At 35.1% G+C, this 21,543-nt stretch overlaps 1 non-coding gene across 1 annotated transcript; it reads right to left on the bottom strand.

Annotated features, from left to right (window-relative positions):
* Nucleotides 1-3,499: 3,499 nt before the first annotated feature.
* Nucleotides 3,500-3,561, bottom strand: LOC126026929 (U7 small nuclear RNA). Its single transcript, XR_007502115.1, has one exon. It is a non-coding gene; the product is annotated as a U7 small nuclear RNA (small nuclear RNA).
* Between the last annotated feature and the right edge of the window lie 17,982 nt (nucleotides 3,562-21,543).

Raw genomic sequence — 21,543 nt, 5'->3', positions numbered from 1 at the left:
GGCTGAAACCCAATTACGAACATGTTTTAACCACTGTGCTTCAATAAAAATATTAATTTAAAAAAGTATGAAAAACTATATTTCAAGCAGCTTAGCTGCATTGACACATTTCATTAAGCTTATTTAGGAATTTAAGTAGTCATTTTTATTTTATTTTAATTTAATGAACAAATAAGATACCAGTTAGTTATTCCTTATATTAATGATAAAGAAGAAAAATCTGATATGACTAGTCTTCTATATTAGCACAAAATAGCAAAATGAAAAAGATTCTTATTCCCTGACTATAGAATTTACATTTCAACAGAATTATAGATTTAGGATTTAAATTTATGAAATTTTAATAATCCATTGTAAATAGTTTGTTGTAAATAGTCGTTTCAATTTCTCTCTTTTTCAGATAGTTCTCATGGCCACATGCAACTTAGACATAGGAATCTAATTAGAGATAAGTAAGCTCTGGTTGATATTCTACATTTATTAAACAAACTTTCCATTTTTCCCTTTCACTTCCCTTAACAATGGAGAGAAAATCCTTTCTGGAGTGAAAAACTAAAACTTAAAACATGGCCTGCAAAGGGATCTTAAAATATGCTAGTTTCTGGTTCTCTTACTGGGATCTGATCAACAGAATCACTTACCTATAGAAAACCAGCCATGCTCTAATTACTCTATACACATCTGAAGACATCAAGCTACAACCCTTTGAATCTGTCCTACCTAGAAATATCTACCCTAAAAACTTTTAAATACAAAAACAAGGGGGAGATCTAATAATCCTACAATCCAGTATAGCCCACCATAATAGGGATCCACCCCTATAAGTGAGATCCTAATTGTGATTGGCTGCTTGAGTCTATAAGTCTCCCGCACACCCACAAGACTGGATGTGAAGGGCAATTGACATAAGACACAGTTGAAGGAACTGAACTGTTTCTATTCCTGGCTATGGATTTTCTCCCTTATTTGGACAGACCTTTGGCTACTTGCTGCTATATACTTTTACTTTACATCATATATTTATTTCTCTTATCTGACCCTAAACCTGATCCCTGATCTCAAACCCATTTCTCTCTCCCTCTTTTTCTCTCTCCTGGCCTAGGAGTTTGTGATTGGTCCCTGGGTTTCTCTAATAAAAAAGATTGAGATATTGATCAGTCTTGCCTGCAAGGCCCCTGTGGATTCCAGCAGCAGCTCAGCTCTAACCAAATGTTATAATTAGTTTGTCAATAACTTGCTCTCCATATTGATATAGTAATATGATTATTTTATCTTAAAAAGTGATATTTAAAATATTTGAATGCATATATTAGGTAGAAGTTTTTCCTTTCTATTCTTTGCTTTTAATCTCTTTTACTTTTTGTTTAACTTTGTTTATAGGTTTCTGACTCTGGTTCTTAATTTTAAGAGTTTCTGAATGTCTGCCTTTGTAAGACTCAGCATCACTCTTAATAAGTATTTTCTTCACTTTCTAATAAACTATGTTTCTTCCTATAGCAACAAGTTGTGAATATATGCAGACGTGCAAACACAGTGTCCTAAAGATTATCTCTAATGCTCTCTAATAACATACTTTATTAGATTGGTGATTAGCCTTAACAAATAGCATAAGTCCTATTTAAATATTATTGTTGTATTGTGAGTGCTAGTACTTACTCACTAATGTAAAATTATGTGTTTATATATTAATACCATTCTCTTTAAACTATTCACATATTCAAATGAGAAGGTGATTTTAATTTTCTTGATTCATCAGTGTAAATGCCTAGGCCATGCAAATGCTAGTCTTGGCTGTGTGGCTTTAGGAATCAGGTTAAAAATATAGTGCAGTTAGCGAAAGGAAATCAAAGCATTAAACCATTTGTTTTACCATCTCCAATCCCCCTGAGGCTCAGTGACATTTGGTACATTTATCTTTCTTGTTAAAAGCAGATTCTCTAACTCCTAGTAGCAGGTGGAAGAAAGTTGTAGCAGAATGTTTACAACAAGGCATATAAATCTGTTGCATGTGTGTTTGTCTGAAGGAAGGGAAGGTCATTACTTAAATTTCAGTTTACTTCCTCAATTTTTAGTTAAATATTTTCTTCCAGGACTCTAGTAATTAAATATCTCACATGATTTAAAAAAAAAAGATGAAGCAAAAACACAATGAGAATATTAGATAAAGAGTTAAATATGAGGAAATGAAAAAATATAATTCCTTTAAAAAGTCAAGTTTATTTTACTATGTAGGTATATCTTTACTAAGATTTCAGTTCATGTGCATTTGCATTTCAATTTTATAAGCATCATTGTAAAATTTTACATATACAATTTACTTGTACTGAAAAAATAAATGGCATTAATGTATCTTCACCTAAAGAAATTGCTCTGAATTGGGGTAAATGTCATTAATGATAACAATATTTTAAATTTAAATCATTTTAATTTGGGGGCCAGTGAGATGGCGCTAGAGGTAAGGTGTCTGCCTTGCAAGCGCTAGCCAAGGAAGGACCACGGTTCTATCCCCCGGCGTCCCATATGGTTCCCCCAAGCCAGGGGCAATTTTGAGCTCTTAGCCAGGAGTAACCCCTGAGCATCAACCAGGTGTGGCCGAAAAAAATTTTTTTTAATTTGGTCATGTTTCAATACTCTTTGTGAATTCAAATGTTTATGAATCCAGTCATCCAGTCTTCCTTCTTCCTTTATTCAGCAAATAAATAGGTAAGTCATGTTAATACTTACAAATAACCTATCTCTACCAAATACATTTTGATTTTCTTTTTTTTTGGTTTTGGGCCACATCTATTGGTGCTCAGGGCTACTCCTATTTCTGAGCTCAGAAATTACACCTGGCAGGCTCAGGAGAGCATACAGGATGCTGAGGATAGAACCCATGTCAGTGCATGCAAGGCAAACACCCTACATGCTGTGTTATCACTCTGGCCCCAGCTTTGCTCTTTTCAATCACATTAAACACCTTAAAAATGTTTCATGGCTTATTTGCTGCAATTATCTTTGTTTTTTGTTTTTGTTTTTGTTTTTTTGTTTTTGTTTTTTTTTTTTGGTTTTTGGGCCACACCCGGTAACGCTCAGGGGTTACTCCTGGCTATGCGCTCAGAAGTCGCTCCTGGCTTGGGGGACCATATGGGACGCCAGGGGATCGAACCGCGGTCCGTCTCCTAGGCTAGCGCAGGTAAGGCAGGCACCTTACCTCCAGCGCCACCGCCCGGCCCTGCAATTATCTTTGTTGAGGCCTTCCTCAGTTAATTCAAGCTATAAAACCAATGATACCTTCACATATAAATTCATACTGGCCACAATTATGTGCTGAATTCTAAGGAAATATATTAAAATATGCAAAAAATTTCTTACCATAAAGAAAGTCAAGACAAGGGGAGAGAATGCATCAAGATAATAATATAAGACATTTTCAACATTGGCTATAAAAGCTGTGAAATCTTCCATGCCTAGGCAGAAATCCAGCTTAATTAATAAAAAATCTTTATTTTTTTTTAGGGTGGGCCTTCCAGTGGAGACCAGGAGGCCTACTGGACAAATTCTAGAAGAGCTGTAACACTATAAAAAAATCTTTAAATATATGACTATAGCCTTTAGTAAATCAAATGAATAAGTAAGGTTGAAACTCACCTATGTTAGGAAGTTAATGAAACATGGGATATTATTACAGTCTAATTAAGGTAAGAAAATGACAAAAGGAGTGATACCTGCAAACATTTGTAAACTATGAGCTGATCATCTAAATAATTGGGTGATAAACTTTTGAGATAAATGTATGGACTGAGCAATTTAACACTGATATATTACAACTAAGCACTTTTGGGCAGTTATTAAGTATAATGAATAAATAAATATTGATTATTTAGTAATAATTTATTTATTGTTTATAATAAAAATATTTAATAAATAATAAATACTTAATAATATATTATTAATTATAGTAAATACTAGATAATAATGAATCATACAGGATAGTGATACCACTGTGAGCTTTAAGATTTTTTAGTTTCCTTCACTGAAATAATTTTTGTGAATTTCACTCATCATCTCTTTATAACAAGCAATGTAAAATAAATTATTTTGTAACTGCCAAAAGAATAAACTTGGAGGGTAGGTAGGAAACTGGTGACAATTATTGAGGAAAAGTCACACTGGTGGAAGAACCTCAAATGTCCAAAACAACTATATTAGGAGCAACTTTGTAAATCACAGTGTTTAAATATTTTCAAAAAATAAAACAGAACATGTCAAAGGCTTTTAAAATAGGTGGTTTGTGGAACTCTAGAATACAATTTTACCTTCCGGCAATGCTATGGACCATTCACCAAACTCTTCAATGAAATTATTGAAAATAAAGGGAATTTTTTGCTTACTTTGGACATTTTTGAAGTCATTCAACATCGTAATTCAAGATGCTCTACCACTGACTTTGCTTTGCTGTGGTCAACTTGAGCACAAGGTTCTGTTCCAATATAATCTCATTCTCCCTAACCACCTTTTCCCCCCAAAGTTACAGTACAGACATAAATTGAACATCCTTATTCTTCCAAGTTCCCTGTATATCAAAATTTCTTACACAGCTTCTTTGAAAACTATTTCTTCTACTGGAGGGTATTAGGTTATTCTCTTATTTTGGGAGTGGGGGTAGGCTAAACATGGTGGTGCTCAGAGGTTACTCCTTGCTCTGTGCTCAGGATTCACTCCTGGCAGGCTCAAGGGACTATATGGCATACCAGAGATCAAACCCAGGTCAGTTACATACAAGGCAAATGCCCATTAGTTGTTCTCTGACTCTATATTAGGCTATTTTTAATATTTTTTCTTTATTTAAACATCTTGATTACAAATATGATTGTGATTAGGTTTTAGTCATGTAGAGAACACCCCCCTTCACCAGTGCAACACTCCCATCACCAATGTCCCAAATCTCCCCTATCCCACCCCACCCAACCTGTACTCCAGTCAGGCTTTCCAGTTCCCTCATTCATTCACATAATTATGGTAGTTCTCTGTGTAGTTATTTCTATAACTGCACTCACCACTCTTTGTGGTGATCTTCCTGAAGTGAGCTGGAAGTTCCAGCCCTCCTCTCATTGTCTCTGAGGATTGTTGCAAAAATGACTTTTATTTTTCTTAAAACCCCTTTAACCAACTTTCCTTTCGAGAAATTCTAGAGGATATTTTTGCTTTGGAACTTTCACTTGCCTTCAAAATAAAACATTAAGATAGCTCTACACAGATAAATTTGCACATACTTAATAATGTGACATAACTTCAGATAGATACTCTTCCATGGATCATGAACTTTTTCATGAATATTCATTCATTTTAATATATGGTAGCTATTTTGTAATTTCTGATTTTCCTTTTGACAAATTTATACTATTGCAGGCTGTAACTGATCAAATTATCAACAGAACTACAAGTAAAAATTAATCTTACTTGGCCTTTTCTAATGCAGGTCAAGTATAACAATGTGTTATATAGCTCTATACTAGAATATTATAATATGAAATTAAATACATGTGAATAAAAACCAGAAGACGAAATCCAATATTACAATTGTGTTTCTCTTGTGGCGAGAGAGATAGTATAGACAGTATGGCACATACCTTCTAGGAAGCTGACCCTGGTTGAATACCTGGCACTTTATATGGCTCTCCTGGTATCATTACCAGAGTAATTTTTGAGCCCAGAGCTAGGAGTAATCTCTGAGTATTGCTGGTTGTGTGTGGTCCAAAAACAAAATATCAATTGTGTTTCTCTAATTACTAATAGCATTTTTTTTTTTGCCATACCTGGCAACTCTCAGGGGTTACTCATGGCTCTGCACTCAGAAATTGCTCCTGGCTTGGGGGACCATATAGAATGTCAGGAATCAAACCCAGGTCTGTCCTGGGTCAGCTGCATGCAAGGCAAATGCCCTACCACTGTGCTACCACTTCAGCACCCTACTATCAGCATTTTGAATGTGTGTTATTCTATTGCATTATGTGCTTCTGGGATTTGTGGGACACAAAAAAATTAACTAGGAGGAGATGGTTTAGCTTACAGAAGACCATTCCAATGTACAAACATGATACCTTGAATTAATAAAGCTTGATTATAGAACTGACCAATTCAGAGTTTGCATTCTTATAAAAGTCTGTTAGCATTTGAGAGACATTTAAATTTCCACTTATTTCTTTTTTTCTTTTTTTCTTTTGGTTTTTGGGCCACACCGGTGATGCCCAGGGGTTACTCTTGGCTATGAGCTCAGAAATTGCTTCTGGCTTAGCGAACCATGTAAAACTCCAGAGGATAGAACAGTGGTCTGTCCTAGGTCAGCCACTTCCAAGGAAAAGACCCTACCACTGCGCCACAACTCTGGCCCCATCTTTCACTTATTTCTCAAACAAAGAGCCATGGACAATGCTTTTTTTAAAGTATAGACTAGAAACAAAGACTCTAGGAATTCAGTAGTAAACAATAAACAATAAGGACAATTGAGTATTCACACAATATAATGTCATTTACCATTACAATAGAAATTAAAGCTACTTATTCATTGCTTATTCACTAAGATTTTACTTCAGGCTTAAATTTTAAAAAAGGGGATATAAAAAAGAAAAAGGGGTATATTGAGAGACAAGTTTAATGACTTACATAAATAAATCTCTGGTATAATTTACAGTTCCAATACTTAATATCTTAAGATATGCATTAAATATGCAGTTTATTGCAATGTTTAAGATATTAAGGTGTTAATATTTATAAGGTATAAAAGAAAAAAGAAGCAAGAAAACGTTTTTTTTCCTAAATATTCTAATGATTGTTCTCAGAAGTCCTCCTTTAGTACAAAAACAGAAAAACATATTCAAGTCTATTGTCTTATTGAATTTAGACACTTGAAAAATATTTATGCTAATTTACTTCTATTTTGCTTTTAGAATCCATACACTTAAGAGATTATGCATAGTGCTCATTTTCCTGATATATTATAAAAGTATAAAAGCATTAGGTCATTTTTGAGTAGTTTAAATTTGTAATGTTTCATTTTCTTCAACTATTTTCACACTCCAGTTTGTGCATGTGTGAGTGTGTGTGTGTGTGTGTGTGTGTGTGTGTGTGTGTGTTTGTAGAGGGTTTGTTGGTACCATTTAGTAAATAGGTAATCATGGCAATCAACACAAAATTATGTGACACATTTGAGACTCTTTGACTACTGTGACTCCAGCTTATACATATGTGGTTGTGCTTGTAGAACTTTGAATTATCTTGGCAAGTTACTTTTCCATTTTTGGACATAACTGAAAATCTGCCCCCAACATGCAGCATATCCATTGGCATCTAAACCGATTCACTACACTTTATTCGTAGAGATTATTTTCCCCTCAATATGAGTTACCAATATGGACTCTCAAGACAAACACTTAATGATAAAGGCCAAAATCAAATCTTGAGTGTCTCTATTTTTATATATTTTATATATATTATATATATTATATATTTTATATACTAGCATTGGAATGTGTTGACATAGTTTCATTTAACTAATAAGACATCTGTCAATTCACTTGCTTGGACATGTTGATAGGTGAGCACACCCTGTAAATTAGACATATTACAATCCACATAACACACCAATTTTATGATACAAATTAATCTGTTTAAAAATCTTAAAATTTAAGAACATATAAACATATTTAAAGTTTTAAGTTTTGTAAAATTCAGTATAACTTTGAATTCAAAGACCAGTATTATAGGTTGAAATATACTCTTTGAAAGAGTTAAAGTGAAAATAAAAAGACTTCCTTGGAATTTAATCCAGTCTTCTGATAGCTGCATACCATATGAATTTTTTTCATCAGTTAGGATCTTTTAATATAACAAATTGGCTTTATTTCTATTGGTCAGCTTCTTCCTCTAATGCAGACAACTTAATGGATTTTAGTTTTAAATAGAGCCTGGTTTGTTTCTTAACATTAATGTTAACTTCAGTTATTGTGCAAATTATGCCCTCACTTGAAATTGAACCATGGTGACCACTAAAACAGAAAAGCCTAATATATGATCCGAATTAGCTAACTTTGCCCAGACAGCAAGTTAAGTTGGCTTGATTTCTCAGTCCTTACTGTTTTTTATATTACAAAGCATGTTCCCCATCTAGTGGTTAGAAAGTTCACAGTACGATCCTATTCTATTATGACCGATGTGTATAAAGTATCTACATAAAAATTATAATATAGATGCTTTACAGCATGATTGAATTTATTTTTATAGAAGGGGCCAGGGCCCTGTAGTAAAAATTGAGATTGGAATTTTCAACTTACTGTTTTCATTGCCTGGTTAAGTAACAAGGAACAAGAATACAGTATACAAGAACCAGAGAGATAGCACATAGCAGGCAAAGCACTTTCTTTTTATTTTTCAGATCCATGTAGTTCTTGCTGCTATGCATGGTTCTACCAGGCACCATAAGGAGCAACCCCTCATCCCCTAAAACCACATTCTTTACAGAAGAGTGTTTGCAAAGTATAAAGTAGTATAATAAATGATATTTTTGTTAAGAAACTAGTGTGGTCAAGCAATAAAATTTTCCTCCTGGATAATAAAAGGTCTGGCTTTGAATCTGAGTTCTTAGTTATAGTTAATAAATAAACTATTTATTATGTATGATCTAGACACTTTGGACCTTGTTCTACATTATAAGCAGAGATACCTCATTACTCTTTGAAATTATTCCTAATAAAATATTTTATTTCCTTGTATGAGTTCTCCTATTCTTGTTTTCAGTTGGTGAGTAATTTATATTTATCTATAGGAATCTGGAACCATTATTATTCATTATAATTTTGACACACATATACATTTCCACTTTTTATCTCTGGAAAATTCCTCTAAGTAGATTAAAAAAATAACTCAAAGTCTAACTCTCACAACACCAGATGGTAAAGCTTGGAACCAGAGGAATGTTGGAACCCACATTCCTTAATCTGTCCGTTTAATAGAAGAAAAAAGACAGATAGCTGGGAAAATTTAAAGGATAAAAGAAGAAGCTGAGAACTTTAAAATATGAAAAGGAGGGGCCGGGCGGTGGCGCTAAAGGTAAGGTGCCTGCCTTACCTGCGCTAGCCTAGGACGGACCGCGGTTCGATCCCCCGGTGTCCCATATGGTCCCCCAAGCCAGGAGGACTTCTGAGCGCATAGCCAGGAGTAACCCCTGAGCGTCGCCGGGTGTGGCCCAAAAACCAAAAAAAAAAAAAAAAAAAAAAAATGAAAAGGAGTCAACAACCTAAAAATGTTAATGTCTCAGACCATTACTTATATCTGAGTCACAATTTTTTCTATAAATTGGGAATACTATTACAATATAAAGTATGTTTAGTATTTCTACACAAGATATACATATAAACAGTTGATATAATGTGCCAAGCATACTCAAATAAACTTTAATACATAGGAGGCAGAAATAGAAACAATGAAATTGGGATTTGAAAGCTACTCTTCTTGGTAGAAGAGGTACCTAGCCTTTGCAAGCATGAGTTCCATGTTTTACACTGCATTACATCCTAAACTTGGCATGGCCCCAATGGATCGGACCTTTCGATGTGACTTTGATATATTTTGATTAAAAAGATGACAGACAAACAGGCCTACGCATTGAACAAAAAGTGCTAAGATCTTATTTCAATGTATGTCAGGACTACACTTGACTTTTGAAAGACTTTCTGACTAAATAGCAGAATGGTGAAGATGAACAAAGAAAATATTGATAACCATCCCAAATGAATAACTTAATATCTAAAAAATAAATCTCCTGGGAAAAAATTAAATGCAGCTTTAATACTTAAACCACTTGTTCTTCCTTATCAAACTAAAATTGGACAACTAGAGAACTCCATTCCATTTGCAGCCTTTTATGTCATTAGAGATACATCTAGAAGCATCATAAGTCCTATGCCTCTGAAGCCCTTACATCAAAACAAACAAACAAAACAAAACAAAACATAGGATGTAGAAACAATGATTTACTAAGCCAGAGCATTGTTTCTTACTCAGAATTGTGACCCCCAGATATTCCAAGAGACCAGTGGAGAAAAATCACATAAAAATAATTGTTATTAGCAATATTTCATAGTAGGAGATGAATTAAAATAATTTATAAGACATAAAAATTTAACGAAGTATTTTAAAGAAATGTTTTTAAGATCTAGAATGATGAAAATATTCATGAAATGATTTTTCATTTGGTCTTGTGTTACACCTGGCTGAGTTCAGGGATCACTCTTAATTGTGTGCTTAGGCATCATCATGTTTGCACTCTGGAGACCATATGTGCTGTCAGGATTTTTGAACTTGATTTACCACAAGCTAAACAAGCACCTTACAGCTGTTCTTTCTCTCAAACCATCTTTTTGTCTACTAATTTTTAAAGATGCTTTTATGAATGCACATATCAGGATCCTCATATAATATAGCTTCAAGGGTGGCATTTGTCTCATGTTCATATTTTCAAAGTTCACTGCTAAAACTGAGTGGCATTGTCAAATTGCAAAATATACTATTCATATTATTAATTTGATTGTCTTTAGTTAAAAAATTGGAGTTATTTTTAATATAATTTATCTGTAAGTGAGAGATTCTTAATATAAAATAAATGGCTGAGATAATACTAAAATATAAGCAGCTTGCTGTAAAAATTTATAAAAGCCTATCTTGCCACCTAGTGGTTACATATGAGAAATATGCTAAAGAGACATTCTATTTTCAGATAATCTAATAAACTAAACATAAATTTGTTGATAACATATTTGAAAGGTGTAAAAACAATTAAGTAGACAAAAGTATAATTATTTTGATAAAATAATTATTATTTATAAATATGTTGAAAAATTGGATATCCATATGCCTCCCAAATAACCCATTGATATATCTTTATTATTTAAATACAATAGCAAAAATAAATGAAAGAAATACAACTTAAAACTATCATGGACTTAAAAGTCAAAACATAAACTGTTAGCAAAACAATCACAGAATCTTCAAGATATCAGGCTAGATAAAGAGTTATTACATTTGACAAAATAGATTATATATAAAAGGAAAAATAGATTATCTATAAAAATAGAAGACCCGAATATTCTCTATAGAAAGAAAAATGTTCTCTCTATAAAAGCATATCTGAAAGAATGACCCACATTAAGGAAATAAAGATTAAGGCTATATGGAAAGTAAGAGGAAGGGGCTGGTGAGGTGGCGTTAGAGGTAAGGTGTCTGCCTTGCAAGCGCTAGCCAATGAAGGACTGCGGTTCGATTCGCCCAGAGTCTCATATGGTCCCCCCAAGCCAGGGACAATTTCTGAGCGCTTAGCCAGAAGTAACCCCTGAGCATCAAGTGGGTGTGGCCCCCCCCAAAAAAAACAAAAAAATAAAAGGAAAGTAAGAGGAAATTATTTCAAATCACACTTCTGAGAAAGTAGTATATTAAATATACAATGAATTCAAATTTTCCATTTTACCAACCAAGTTACTAATGACTATAAATATTAATTCAATTGTATTAATGTTTAATCAATACTGTACATCCAACTACTCAATGAACCCCTGCACTTGCACTCTTAGACATGCATTACACAATCCTATAAATGTGATCCCATAAATAACAGTTACAGGACAGAGAGAATACAGCAGATAGTGTTTATGCCTTGCATGCAGCCAACCCAGATTTTATCCCAGGCATCCCTTATGGTTTTGAAAAATGGCCAGTAGTGTTTCCTGAGTATAGATTCAGAAGTAAACCATGAATACTCCTGGGTGTGACTCCAAAACAAACCAGACATGACTGTACACATGTGTTTACAGAAGTTTTCATAATAACCAAGATTAAAACATCTCAGTAGTGTCTTAGTACATAATTATGATGCCATAGATCTATAACAAGAAGTCTTAAACTACTCCTACTCATAACAATTTTGCTACCTGTACAGAAAATTGTGATAAATACAAAGAGCTACTGTAAATTGCTATATTCTGTGGGATTCAATTTACATGACATTTTGAAAGGAGAAAACCATAGACAAATTAAGGTCAAGTTTAGGGATTGATGACTAAGAGAAAAAGATGGAAATAATGAGCACAGTGAGAGGAAGCCTTGTGTAGGTAAAATGACTCTCAATCATTGCAGTGGAAATAGATATCAAAATTCTTTTAAAACATATCAGACATTGTATGAAAACCAACACACACAAAATCAAACTGGGGAAATCCAATAATAGCAAGGAATTATATCAAGTTTCATACTGGAGTGTTGACCTTAATTTTAAACCATTGGAAAAGATGCACAAATAGTATACAAATTTTTGTTCTGTACTAGTTTTGCAAATTGTCATGCAAATCTTCTATTACTAGAGACTAAAAATATGACTTGAAAATTTAAATGTGCAGGAATTAGGCCAGGAGATTGCTCAAAGAATAGGAGCAATTGTATTCACGAATTTGAGGGCTTATAACTGGCAATGATCTGTGTACTGATTGGAATGGCCTCTAACCATGTGAAAGGAACGGTGTCCAGCCACTTTTACTCTGTGATATACTCCCTAAATGTTTAGATATTTAACTCCCATTTTTAGAAAGACATAACAAATAATCAGAAGATAATTGCTCAGGTTTATATATCAATTCAATTTTTCTAACTTTAAAGTAAATGTTTCTATTTTTATTTATTTATTTTTGGTTTGGGGCCACAACTGATGGTGCTCAGGGGTTATTCCTGGCTCTGCACTCAGAAATTACTCTTGATAGGCTCAGGAGACCATATGGAATAACAGAACTCAAACCATGGTTTGCTGTGTGCAAACCTTCCCAGCTGTGCTCCGGCCCCTTAATATCTTTATTTTTGATGTGTCATTGGTTTGTAACACTATGTGTATTATAGAATTACACTTTAACTCAATAATATATATAATTATCTCTCAAATATTACTACACTCTACAACATGTCCATAAATTTTATTTCTGAATAAAATATTGAATGAACAGTTCTCATTATAGTTCAATTTTCTTGCATTTGTAAAGTTAAGTTGAAAATAGAAACTGTAATTGGTAAATTAATCTGCTTGAGAAAAAAATAATGTCAGTATCCAAACTGCAAAAATAATATGGGTAATAGAGTAGGCAGGGTAGTTGCCTTGTATGTGGAAGCTAGGGGTTGGATCTCTGGCAATTCACATAGGATCCCAAGCACCACTAGGAATGATTCCTGAGAAGAAAGCCAGGAGTAAGCTCTGAGCATCACCATGTGTAGTTCTCAAAAACCAACCGACAAAACTAAATGTTAATTTTTGTTTTTTGGGTCACGCCCGGCAGCATTCAGGGGTTACTCCTGGCTCCATGCTCAGAAATCCTCCTGGCAGGCTCAGGGGACCATATGGGATGCCGGAATTTGAACCAATGACCTTCTGCATAAAAGGCAAACGCCTGACATCCATGCTATCTCTCCGGCCCCTTATTTAATTTATTAAATAAAACATTTAATATATTTTTCCAATAAATTAAAGCTGGAAAATTCTAATGGTATAAAATGTATTGGCTCTCCTTTTTTATGTGATTAGAAGATATAAAATATGGATTGATTTTACTTTTGTAATCAAAGTTGATAACTATTGCCCTTAATATGAAAGATAAAATCATTGATAAACTTTGATGTCTTTTCTTACCATAGTAGAAATGATTAATTTAAGATATCTTACATGAAGCAATGTTTGAGTAATACATTGAAAATAATGAAGAAAATACTTTTACTGTTAGCATGAGTACAGTATATTAAATATTATGTGATATACATTTAATATGTATTCTTTTTTTGTGTGTGTGTGTGGTTTTTGGGTCACACTCGGCAGTGCTCAGGGGTTATTCCTGGCTCTAGGCTCAGAAATTGCTCCTGGCAGGCATGGGGACCATATGGGACGTCGGAATTCGAACCGATGACCTCCTGCATTAAAGGCAAAGACTTTACTTCCATGCTATCTCTCCAGCTCCAAATAAGTATTCTTATTGAAAATAACTTCCTTTTACATTTGATGATGTTAAATTTGCACTGGTGAAGGGTTTTGGACTTTGTATTACTGAATCTCAACCATGAACACATTTATAACTGTCTCAAGGTGATTTTTTAAAGAATTTATTTAATTTATTTATTTTTAAAGAATTTATTTTAGAAAATAATTTTATTTTCAAGAGTCACAAGATTGTAGAAATATTCTGTATTATCTCTAAATTTATTCATGGATAAACAGGTAAAGATAAACATGGAATATACTCTTGACCGAAAGTTGAGATTTTGGGTCTCAAAATTATGGCTTCAAACAAGTCCTATAACCACACGAGGACACAATCTTTTCTTTTGTCTTCTCATCACGTCACTCTCACTCACTCACTCACTCACTCACTCATTCACTCACTCACTAACTGTATGAGTACTGACACCAGCAATTAGTTCTATGGCCTATTGACACTTTTTTCATATTCTAGTAAATCAAGGCCAAAAGCAAGTCACTGTCATTTGAAGCTAACTGAGGGCCTAGTGAAGTTTTCTAGTTTGGATTGAGGCAGCTTTCAGTGACAACAAATTAACAAACAACAAAATAAAAAATGTGGAATTCTAAGAACATCTTGACAATGCCCAGGAATCACCTGTAATTATTGTTTTAGATGAAAAGAATGAAAAAAAATAGGATCTAAAAATTATTGTAGGTACTTCAACTGATATAATGAAATAATACTACAAATAATACCATTAAATAGATAATTAGATAATATACAGACAGGGGAAAAAAGCATCAATCAGTGAAAAATTTTTTTCAATATTCTCAAAATAAAGGCATATGGAAAAATGATAGAAAAAATAATAGGTATAACTGCATGGATTAAGCCAGAGCATGACCTTCTCATATTTGCAAGCACATAATTAGTAGATGTAAGGAACAAAAGAAGCTCTTTCAACAAGCTTCAGGAAATTGAGTTAGAAAATTGCAATGAGATTAGCTGAGCTTTGAAGCGCTGAATTCTTTCTTCTGATTTCTTTATTCTGTACTGGCCACTGATTTTTCTTTATTACCTAGTATGTGATGACACTAAAGCATGCATACTTAGATTACATAACATGCTCTTACATAAATAACTGCTTTTAAGGGCAAAGATTAAGAGATCATAGTCATCTGCTTGGAGAGTATATCAAGACACTAGCTCACTGTTAGGAAGAATGTCTGCAGAATGTGAAGGAAAGAGAGTCTCATCTCCTAGGCTAGGGAGTGTTGCTCCACTCACAAGTGCCAGGATTTGTCCTCACTTGTTCTAATTCAATACCTACCCATGCATCCCTACACTGAAGCTTACATGTGAAGGAGAAAGAGCATTTCGAAATAAATTTTAAATGACCCCCCGACACAAATACACTTTCTAGAATATCTTCCTAATACTTTGCATTTCTTTCATTAAAAACTTTTGACATATTTTGATTTTCTTTCCACACTACATTTTTTCCTACCTCCCCCATGTTCATCAGATTGAGGGAGAGACATAATCCCTCCACTCTAGGTTCTTTGCAAACTGGTCAAATACTCAATGTCAGATTAATCAGTCACACCAAAAAATTATTTTTACCTATACATGAGTAAAAACACAAAGATCCCAAGGCAGTAAAACAAAATGGGAACATGGCTCATGAGGTCTGAAAAAGGATAGGGGCTCAGAACGTCTTGAAGAGGGAATTTTCATTGACAACCCTGAGTTGGCCAAATACAATACAGACATTTTACCTGCTGTATTATCTATGAATACAGAAGCTGTATTCATTTTATTTTATTTATTTGGGTTTTTGGACCATACTGGCAGTATTTACTGCTAGAGTTACAACTTGTGGGTCACTTCTGGCAGTGCTCAGGAGAGTAGTATGGCGTGCCAAGAACTAAACCAGTGTCTGTAATAAGCAAAAAGAAAGCTTTAAACTGTGTACGATTTCTCCAACTCCTCAAAATGGCTAGATAGTTTTGAAATCAATTACACCTTTATATTTAATTAAAAAAATTTTTTTTCAATTTTCGAACCACACAGCAGTGTTCAGGGCTAACTCCTGGCTCTAAAGATCCTAGAGAATTTTGACTGATCTTTTGTGGCTCACATTTGATTTGGTTTGGTGTCAGGGTCAGAACTTAGGGTTTCCTATGTATAAAGTTCCGGGCTGTACCATGTAGCATTCCTATAGAGGGAGTAGGGCACATTATTGCAGCAGTGAGTTGGAAACATCTGAACTGGAGGACCCGAGGAAGCACATGACAAGGGAGGAAGCAAACCTTCCAGCCAAAGTCCAGAGGACAGAGTTTCCGGCTGGAAACCTGGTGGCTGAAGATATGCAGAATGGATGCTGCAGTTCTTTTCCCTTTTTTTCTTTAATAAATTTATTTAAAGAAAATATATCATAGTTGACATAACTGATCATAATACATTTGTTTCAGGATGACAGAATGTGAAGTTATTAAAAATATAAAGAAAATTATAAATGTAAAAAATAAAGAAAAGAGGAATTGGAAAATGAAGAGTTCATTAGCAGCTATATTCGTGAAAATTATTGAATCACCAATAAAGTCGTCAATACAATAGCAGAAGCCTTAGTATGCTCTCTTTTTTTTTATATAACATAGTAGATGCACTAAAAATGAAAGAAGTGTGTGTGTGTGGCCGTTGTTGTAGTTTGCGTAGGCACAGGAAAATATGGGAGAAATTGGAATGAAAAACCTTTGGCCTAAAAACAGGGAGACCTCACTCCTGAAGTATTTTGGCATAAGACCAACTCGAGGCTCCAGGCCTACGAGGCTGTCCAACCCCTTAGACATTCTCTGTGGTCCCAGTAACAGTTCTTCACCATCACAGTTGTTGCCATTGGGTTTCTGTAGTAATTTAGATCCTGGTTTCTGTGCAGGTCCTATGTCAAAGACCTGGTGATGTATAGCGTCTTCTGGTTTCATTTCACCATTAGGTAGCATTGCAGAGAAGCCTGTCCTGAAAGCAGATTATTGCTGTTCCTAGGTTGTCAGGGTGTCATAAGTACCATCTTTTGAGTCAGTGCCATGATAGTAGTGTATCCTTCCTTGATAGAATTCTTATTCCAGGTGATGGTGTAAGAAACCATGTTGTTTCTGCAGGTGGCATCCATGATTCAGGGATGAATAGTCAATGTCTAATCAAGTGATGTTTAAGCCAAGTAACTATGCTAGGTGTTCGGGATGTACGATCTTCACTGCAGTATAAAATGTTGTGTGCTTATCTCTATTAGATAAGAACTTGTTCGCATATGTATTCTTATTTGTGGGGGGGGGCCACACCTGGCAATGTTGAAGGGTTACTCCTGGCTATGTGTTTAGAAATCGTTCCTGGCTTGAGGGACCATATGGGATGCTGGAGATTAGAACCTCAGCTATTTCTAGGCCATCCGTGTGCAAGGCAAATGCCCTACCGCTTCACCACTGCTCAGGCCCCATATTTGCATTTGTATTATTTTCCCATTTTAATGTGCCTATGCAGAAAAAAAATGCCATAAGGTATTACTGGGGCATGTGGGGGTCAAGGTATCAAGAGCAACAATCCCCATTACCTTTTCCTTACATGGCCTCTAAACAAAGACTTGTCTACTAGATTTCCATACTTAACAGCTCCCAAGGATGAGGAAATTGCTACTACATTGTGCCTATTAAGGGAATGTAACTAAAGCGGTTATTCAAAAGAGATTTGTATGCCCTCTTTTGAAATAGGCAGGGAACGGGTAAGATCCAGAACCCAGCGTCAAACTGTAAGTTAGTTTTGTGGAGTCTAGGGAAGATGGCTCCCAGCAGTCACATATCAGGCTACCATCAAATCTGGTAGCCAGCAAAAGTCCATTGTAGAGGACAGAGATGGAAGAAGAGTGGCGGAAAGCAAATTAATAGCAGCTGATGTTGGTTTTTCTCACCCTGAGAATCTATCTTTTCACTTTGGGGGTTGATACACATCTGGCTGGGGAGGGGAGAATGTTCTGCTTTGTGGGAAGTTAAGTAAATGGAATATTATCGGACAGGTCTCGGCAATTCTTTTCCTTTCCTAGAAGCAATCGAACATTATGAGTATTATGGTATCATGGTAAACAAAGTGTAGTTGGGTACACTAGTGCCAGCGTATTTTTGAAAATGAAGACTGATGAGGAAGGACCACAGGTGTAAGGTTGGGTTGTGTCCCTGGTCTCTGGGAGTATGAGGAAAAGGTCTCTTGTCCAGCTCGGTTTAAGCCCAGTGTGCAGAGTTACGTGGTCCCTTCCCCACACCACCGGGACCCAGCTGCTTGGCCAAGCTGTAGAGGTCTGACCTGGTTGTCCTATATTCCTACTGTAGGGGTCAGGCCCCTGCAGAGGCATCCCAGTTACCAGTTGCCTGAAGGAAGAGTTGTGTACCTGGTCTTCGGAGTCTGCCCTGTTTTCTTGTTTTTCTTAATCTCACCATTGATAATACAACTTTAATTTCTCTAACTTATAACGTGAGAGGTGAGTTATTTTATGTTTCTAGAGCTTCGCACTTAACCACAAAGAGTGGTGTGTGCAGTTAGAGAGATAATTATGCTAACAATTATCATGACAATGTTAATGAGTGAGAGAAGTAGAATGCCTCTCTCCAATACAGGCAGGGGTGGGTGAAGAGGGAAGAGGGGGCACTGGTGGTGGGAATGCTGCACTGGTGAAGGGGGGTGTTCTGTTTATGACTGGAACCCTACTACAATCATGCTTGTAATCATGGTGCTTAAATAAAGATATTATTAAAAAAAAAGATATGCACATAAAAAAGAATATCAGCACATATAATTAGAGCAAGAAAAATATTTATAATTTGTTGTTGTTGTTGTTTTTTGGGCCAAATCCGTTGACGCTCAGGGGTTACTCCTGACTGTGCACTCAGAAATCGCTCCTGGCTTGGGGGGACCATATGGGATACTGGGGGTTTGGACTGCGGTTTGTTCTAGACTAGCGCTTGCAAGACAGATAGATGCCTTACCTTGAACCACCACTCAGGCCCCTATTTATAATTTTTTAAAACTAAAAAAAAGTAAGACCAAAATAATCCATTGCCAAAGTATGACTATTTAAGAGGTTGGTCCTTCATCTCATCAGTTTTAATGGATAACTTAGATTTTACCAGGAAAATGGAATAAGCCAAACCCAGGTTAGCCCAAAAGCCAATACCAAAAACTGCTATATTACTATACATACTATATTATTTTACTATAACATATTATAGTATTACTGCTATATAGAAAAGGAAGGAAGCTATTTATATGTCTTTAGGGTTTTAAAGTTTAGGTCTAGGGCCATCGTGATAATACAGTGAGTAGGATGCTTGCCTTGCATTAGCTTATGGGGGTTAAATCCCCAGCATCCCATATAATCTTCTGCCAGGAGTGATTCCTGAGTGCTGAGTCAACAAGGCACTGACAGAACTTTACAAATAAAAAAGCATCTAATCATCAAGAAATGGGGAGAACAAATGGACAGACACTTTGATAAAGCAGAAATACAAATGACCAAAAGGCACATGAAAAAAACGCTCCATATTACTAATCATCGGGAGATGCAAATCAAAACAACTATGAGATACCATTTCACATCACAGAGATTGGCACACATCACAAAGAATGAGAACAAGAAGTGTTGGTGGGGATGTGGTGAGAAAGGAACTCTTATCCAGTGCTGGTGAGAATGCCGTCTAGTTCAACCTTTATGGAAAGCAATATGGAGATACCTCCAAAAACTGGAAATTGAGCTCCCAAACAATATACCACTCCTAGGAATATACCCTAGGAACACACACACACACAAATACAAAAGTCCCTTCCTTACACCTATATTCATTGCAGCACTATTTATTATAGCAAGACTCTGGAAACAAGCAAGATGCCACTCAACAGATGAATGGCTAAAGAAACTATGGTACATATATACAATGGAATATTATGCAGCTGTCAGAAGAGATGACATCATGAAATTTTCCTTTACATGGATGTACATGAAATCTATTATGCTGAGTGAAATAAGTCACAGAGAGAGAAAGATCTAGAATGGTGTCACTCATTTATGGGTTTTAAGAAAAATGAAAGACATTTTTGCAATAATTTTTAAAGACAGAAGAGGAGGAATGGAGTTCCAGCTCATCTCATGAAGCTCACCACAAAGAGAGATGAGCTTAATTAGAGAAATAACTACATTGAGAACTATCCTAACAATGAGAATGTATAAGGGAAATAGAAAGCTTGTGTAGAGTACAGGCAGGGCTGGGGTGGGTAGGAGGGATATTTGGGACATTGGTGATGGGAATGCTGCACTGATAATGGGGAATGTTCTTTACATGACAGAAACCCAACCACAATCATGTTTGTATCAAGGTGTTTAAATAAAATATTATTAAAAAAAAAAACAAAAGAAAACAAAAAAAGAGTAAACCTGAGCACTTTTGGATCTGACCCCAAACCAATAAATATTAAATAAAGTTTAGAGCTGCCTGGATGAAAAAACCATCTAGAGAAATTTCTTATTAGCTGCTTAACCATCTGCCTAAAATACTTTCTGATGTATAAATGATTATGAGATTATGACAGGCATACTATTCTCAATAGAAGACAATTTATGTCAAATAAACAATTTTAATTCCAAAATCACAAGATATTTTGTCTCTGATACATGTTTTTATTGTTTGTTTTTTTGGTTTTTGGGCCACACCTGGTGACGCTCAGGGGTTACTCCTGGCTATGTGCTCAGAAGTCGCTCCTGGCTTGGGGGACCATATGGGACACCGAGGGATCGAACCATGGTCCATCCTAGGCTAGCGCTGGCAAGGCAGACACCTTACCTCTAGCGCCACCGAGCCGGCCGCATCTGATACGTGTTTTTAAAGCCTGTATCTATGAATAGATCTTATTTCTGACAGTCTAATTAAATAAAAATATTTTGAATTGAGACTATTATTTCTGAGGTAAAGGATATTCAAGATAAGAGGTATGACAAAGAAGAGGAAATAATTAAGCATGTGATTTTTGGTGAGTCAGATGTTTGACCCTAGTCATATTAGCCACTGGTGTTGACCTGGTCTTGTCTAGTTGTAATAAAGTGATATTGTTCATATCAATATCAATTCAAAATCCATCTATTATAAATGCTTTGAGGAAAAGACCTGTAGTTGTTTCAAAAATACACAAATATGAATTTGTGTACAAGAGTACCAATCTTAAAGTAAAATAACAAACTAAATATGTGTAAAAATAACTAGATAGAGCACTCTCCATATGATAGGCTCTAAAATATTTTTTCCAATCATTAAAAGTCTCAGGCACATAATTGAAACATAGAAAATAAACATTACAAATGTACTTTGTACTCTATTTCTGAGAAAAGGTTAGTGTATGTTTAGCTGTATCTATGTGTGTTTGTGCACCCAAGCACACACGCATATGAATATATGTTTGTGTAATCAGTAAACAGAATGGCGTATTTTTG

Source organism: Suncus etruscus, chromosome 13, assembly GCF_024139225.1.
Source record: "Suncus etruscus isolate mSunEtr1 chromosome 13, mSunEtr1.pri.cur, whole genome shotgun sequence".
Lineage (NCBI taxonomy): Eukaryota > Metazoa > Chordata > Mammalia > Eulipotyphla > Soricidae > Suncus > Suncus etruscus.
Note: the sequence above shows the minus strand (reverse complement) of the source record. Positions and strands in the feature narration are given on the sequence as shown.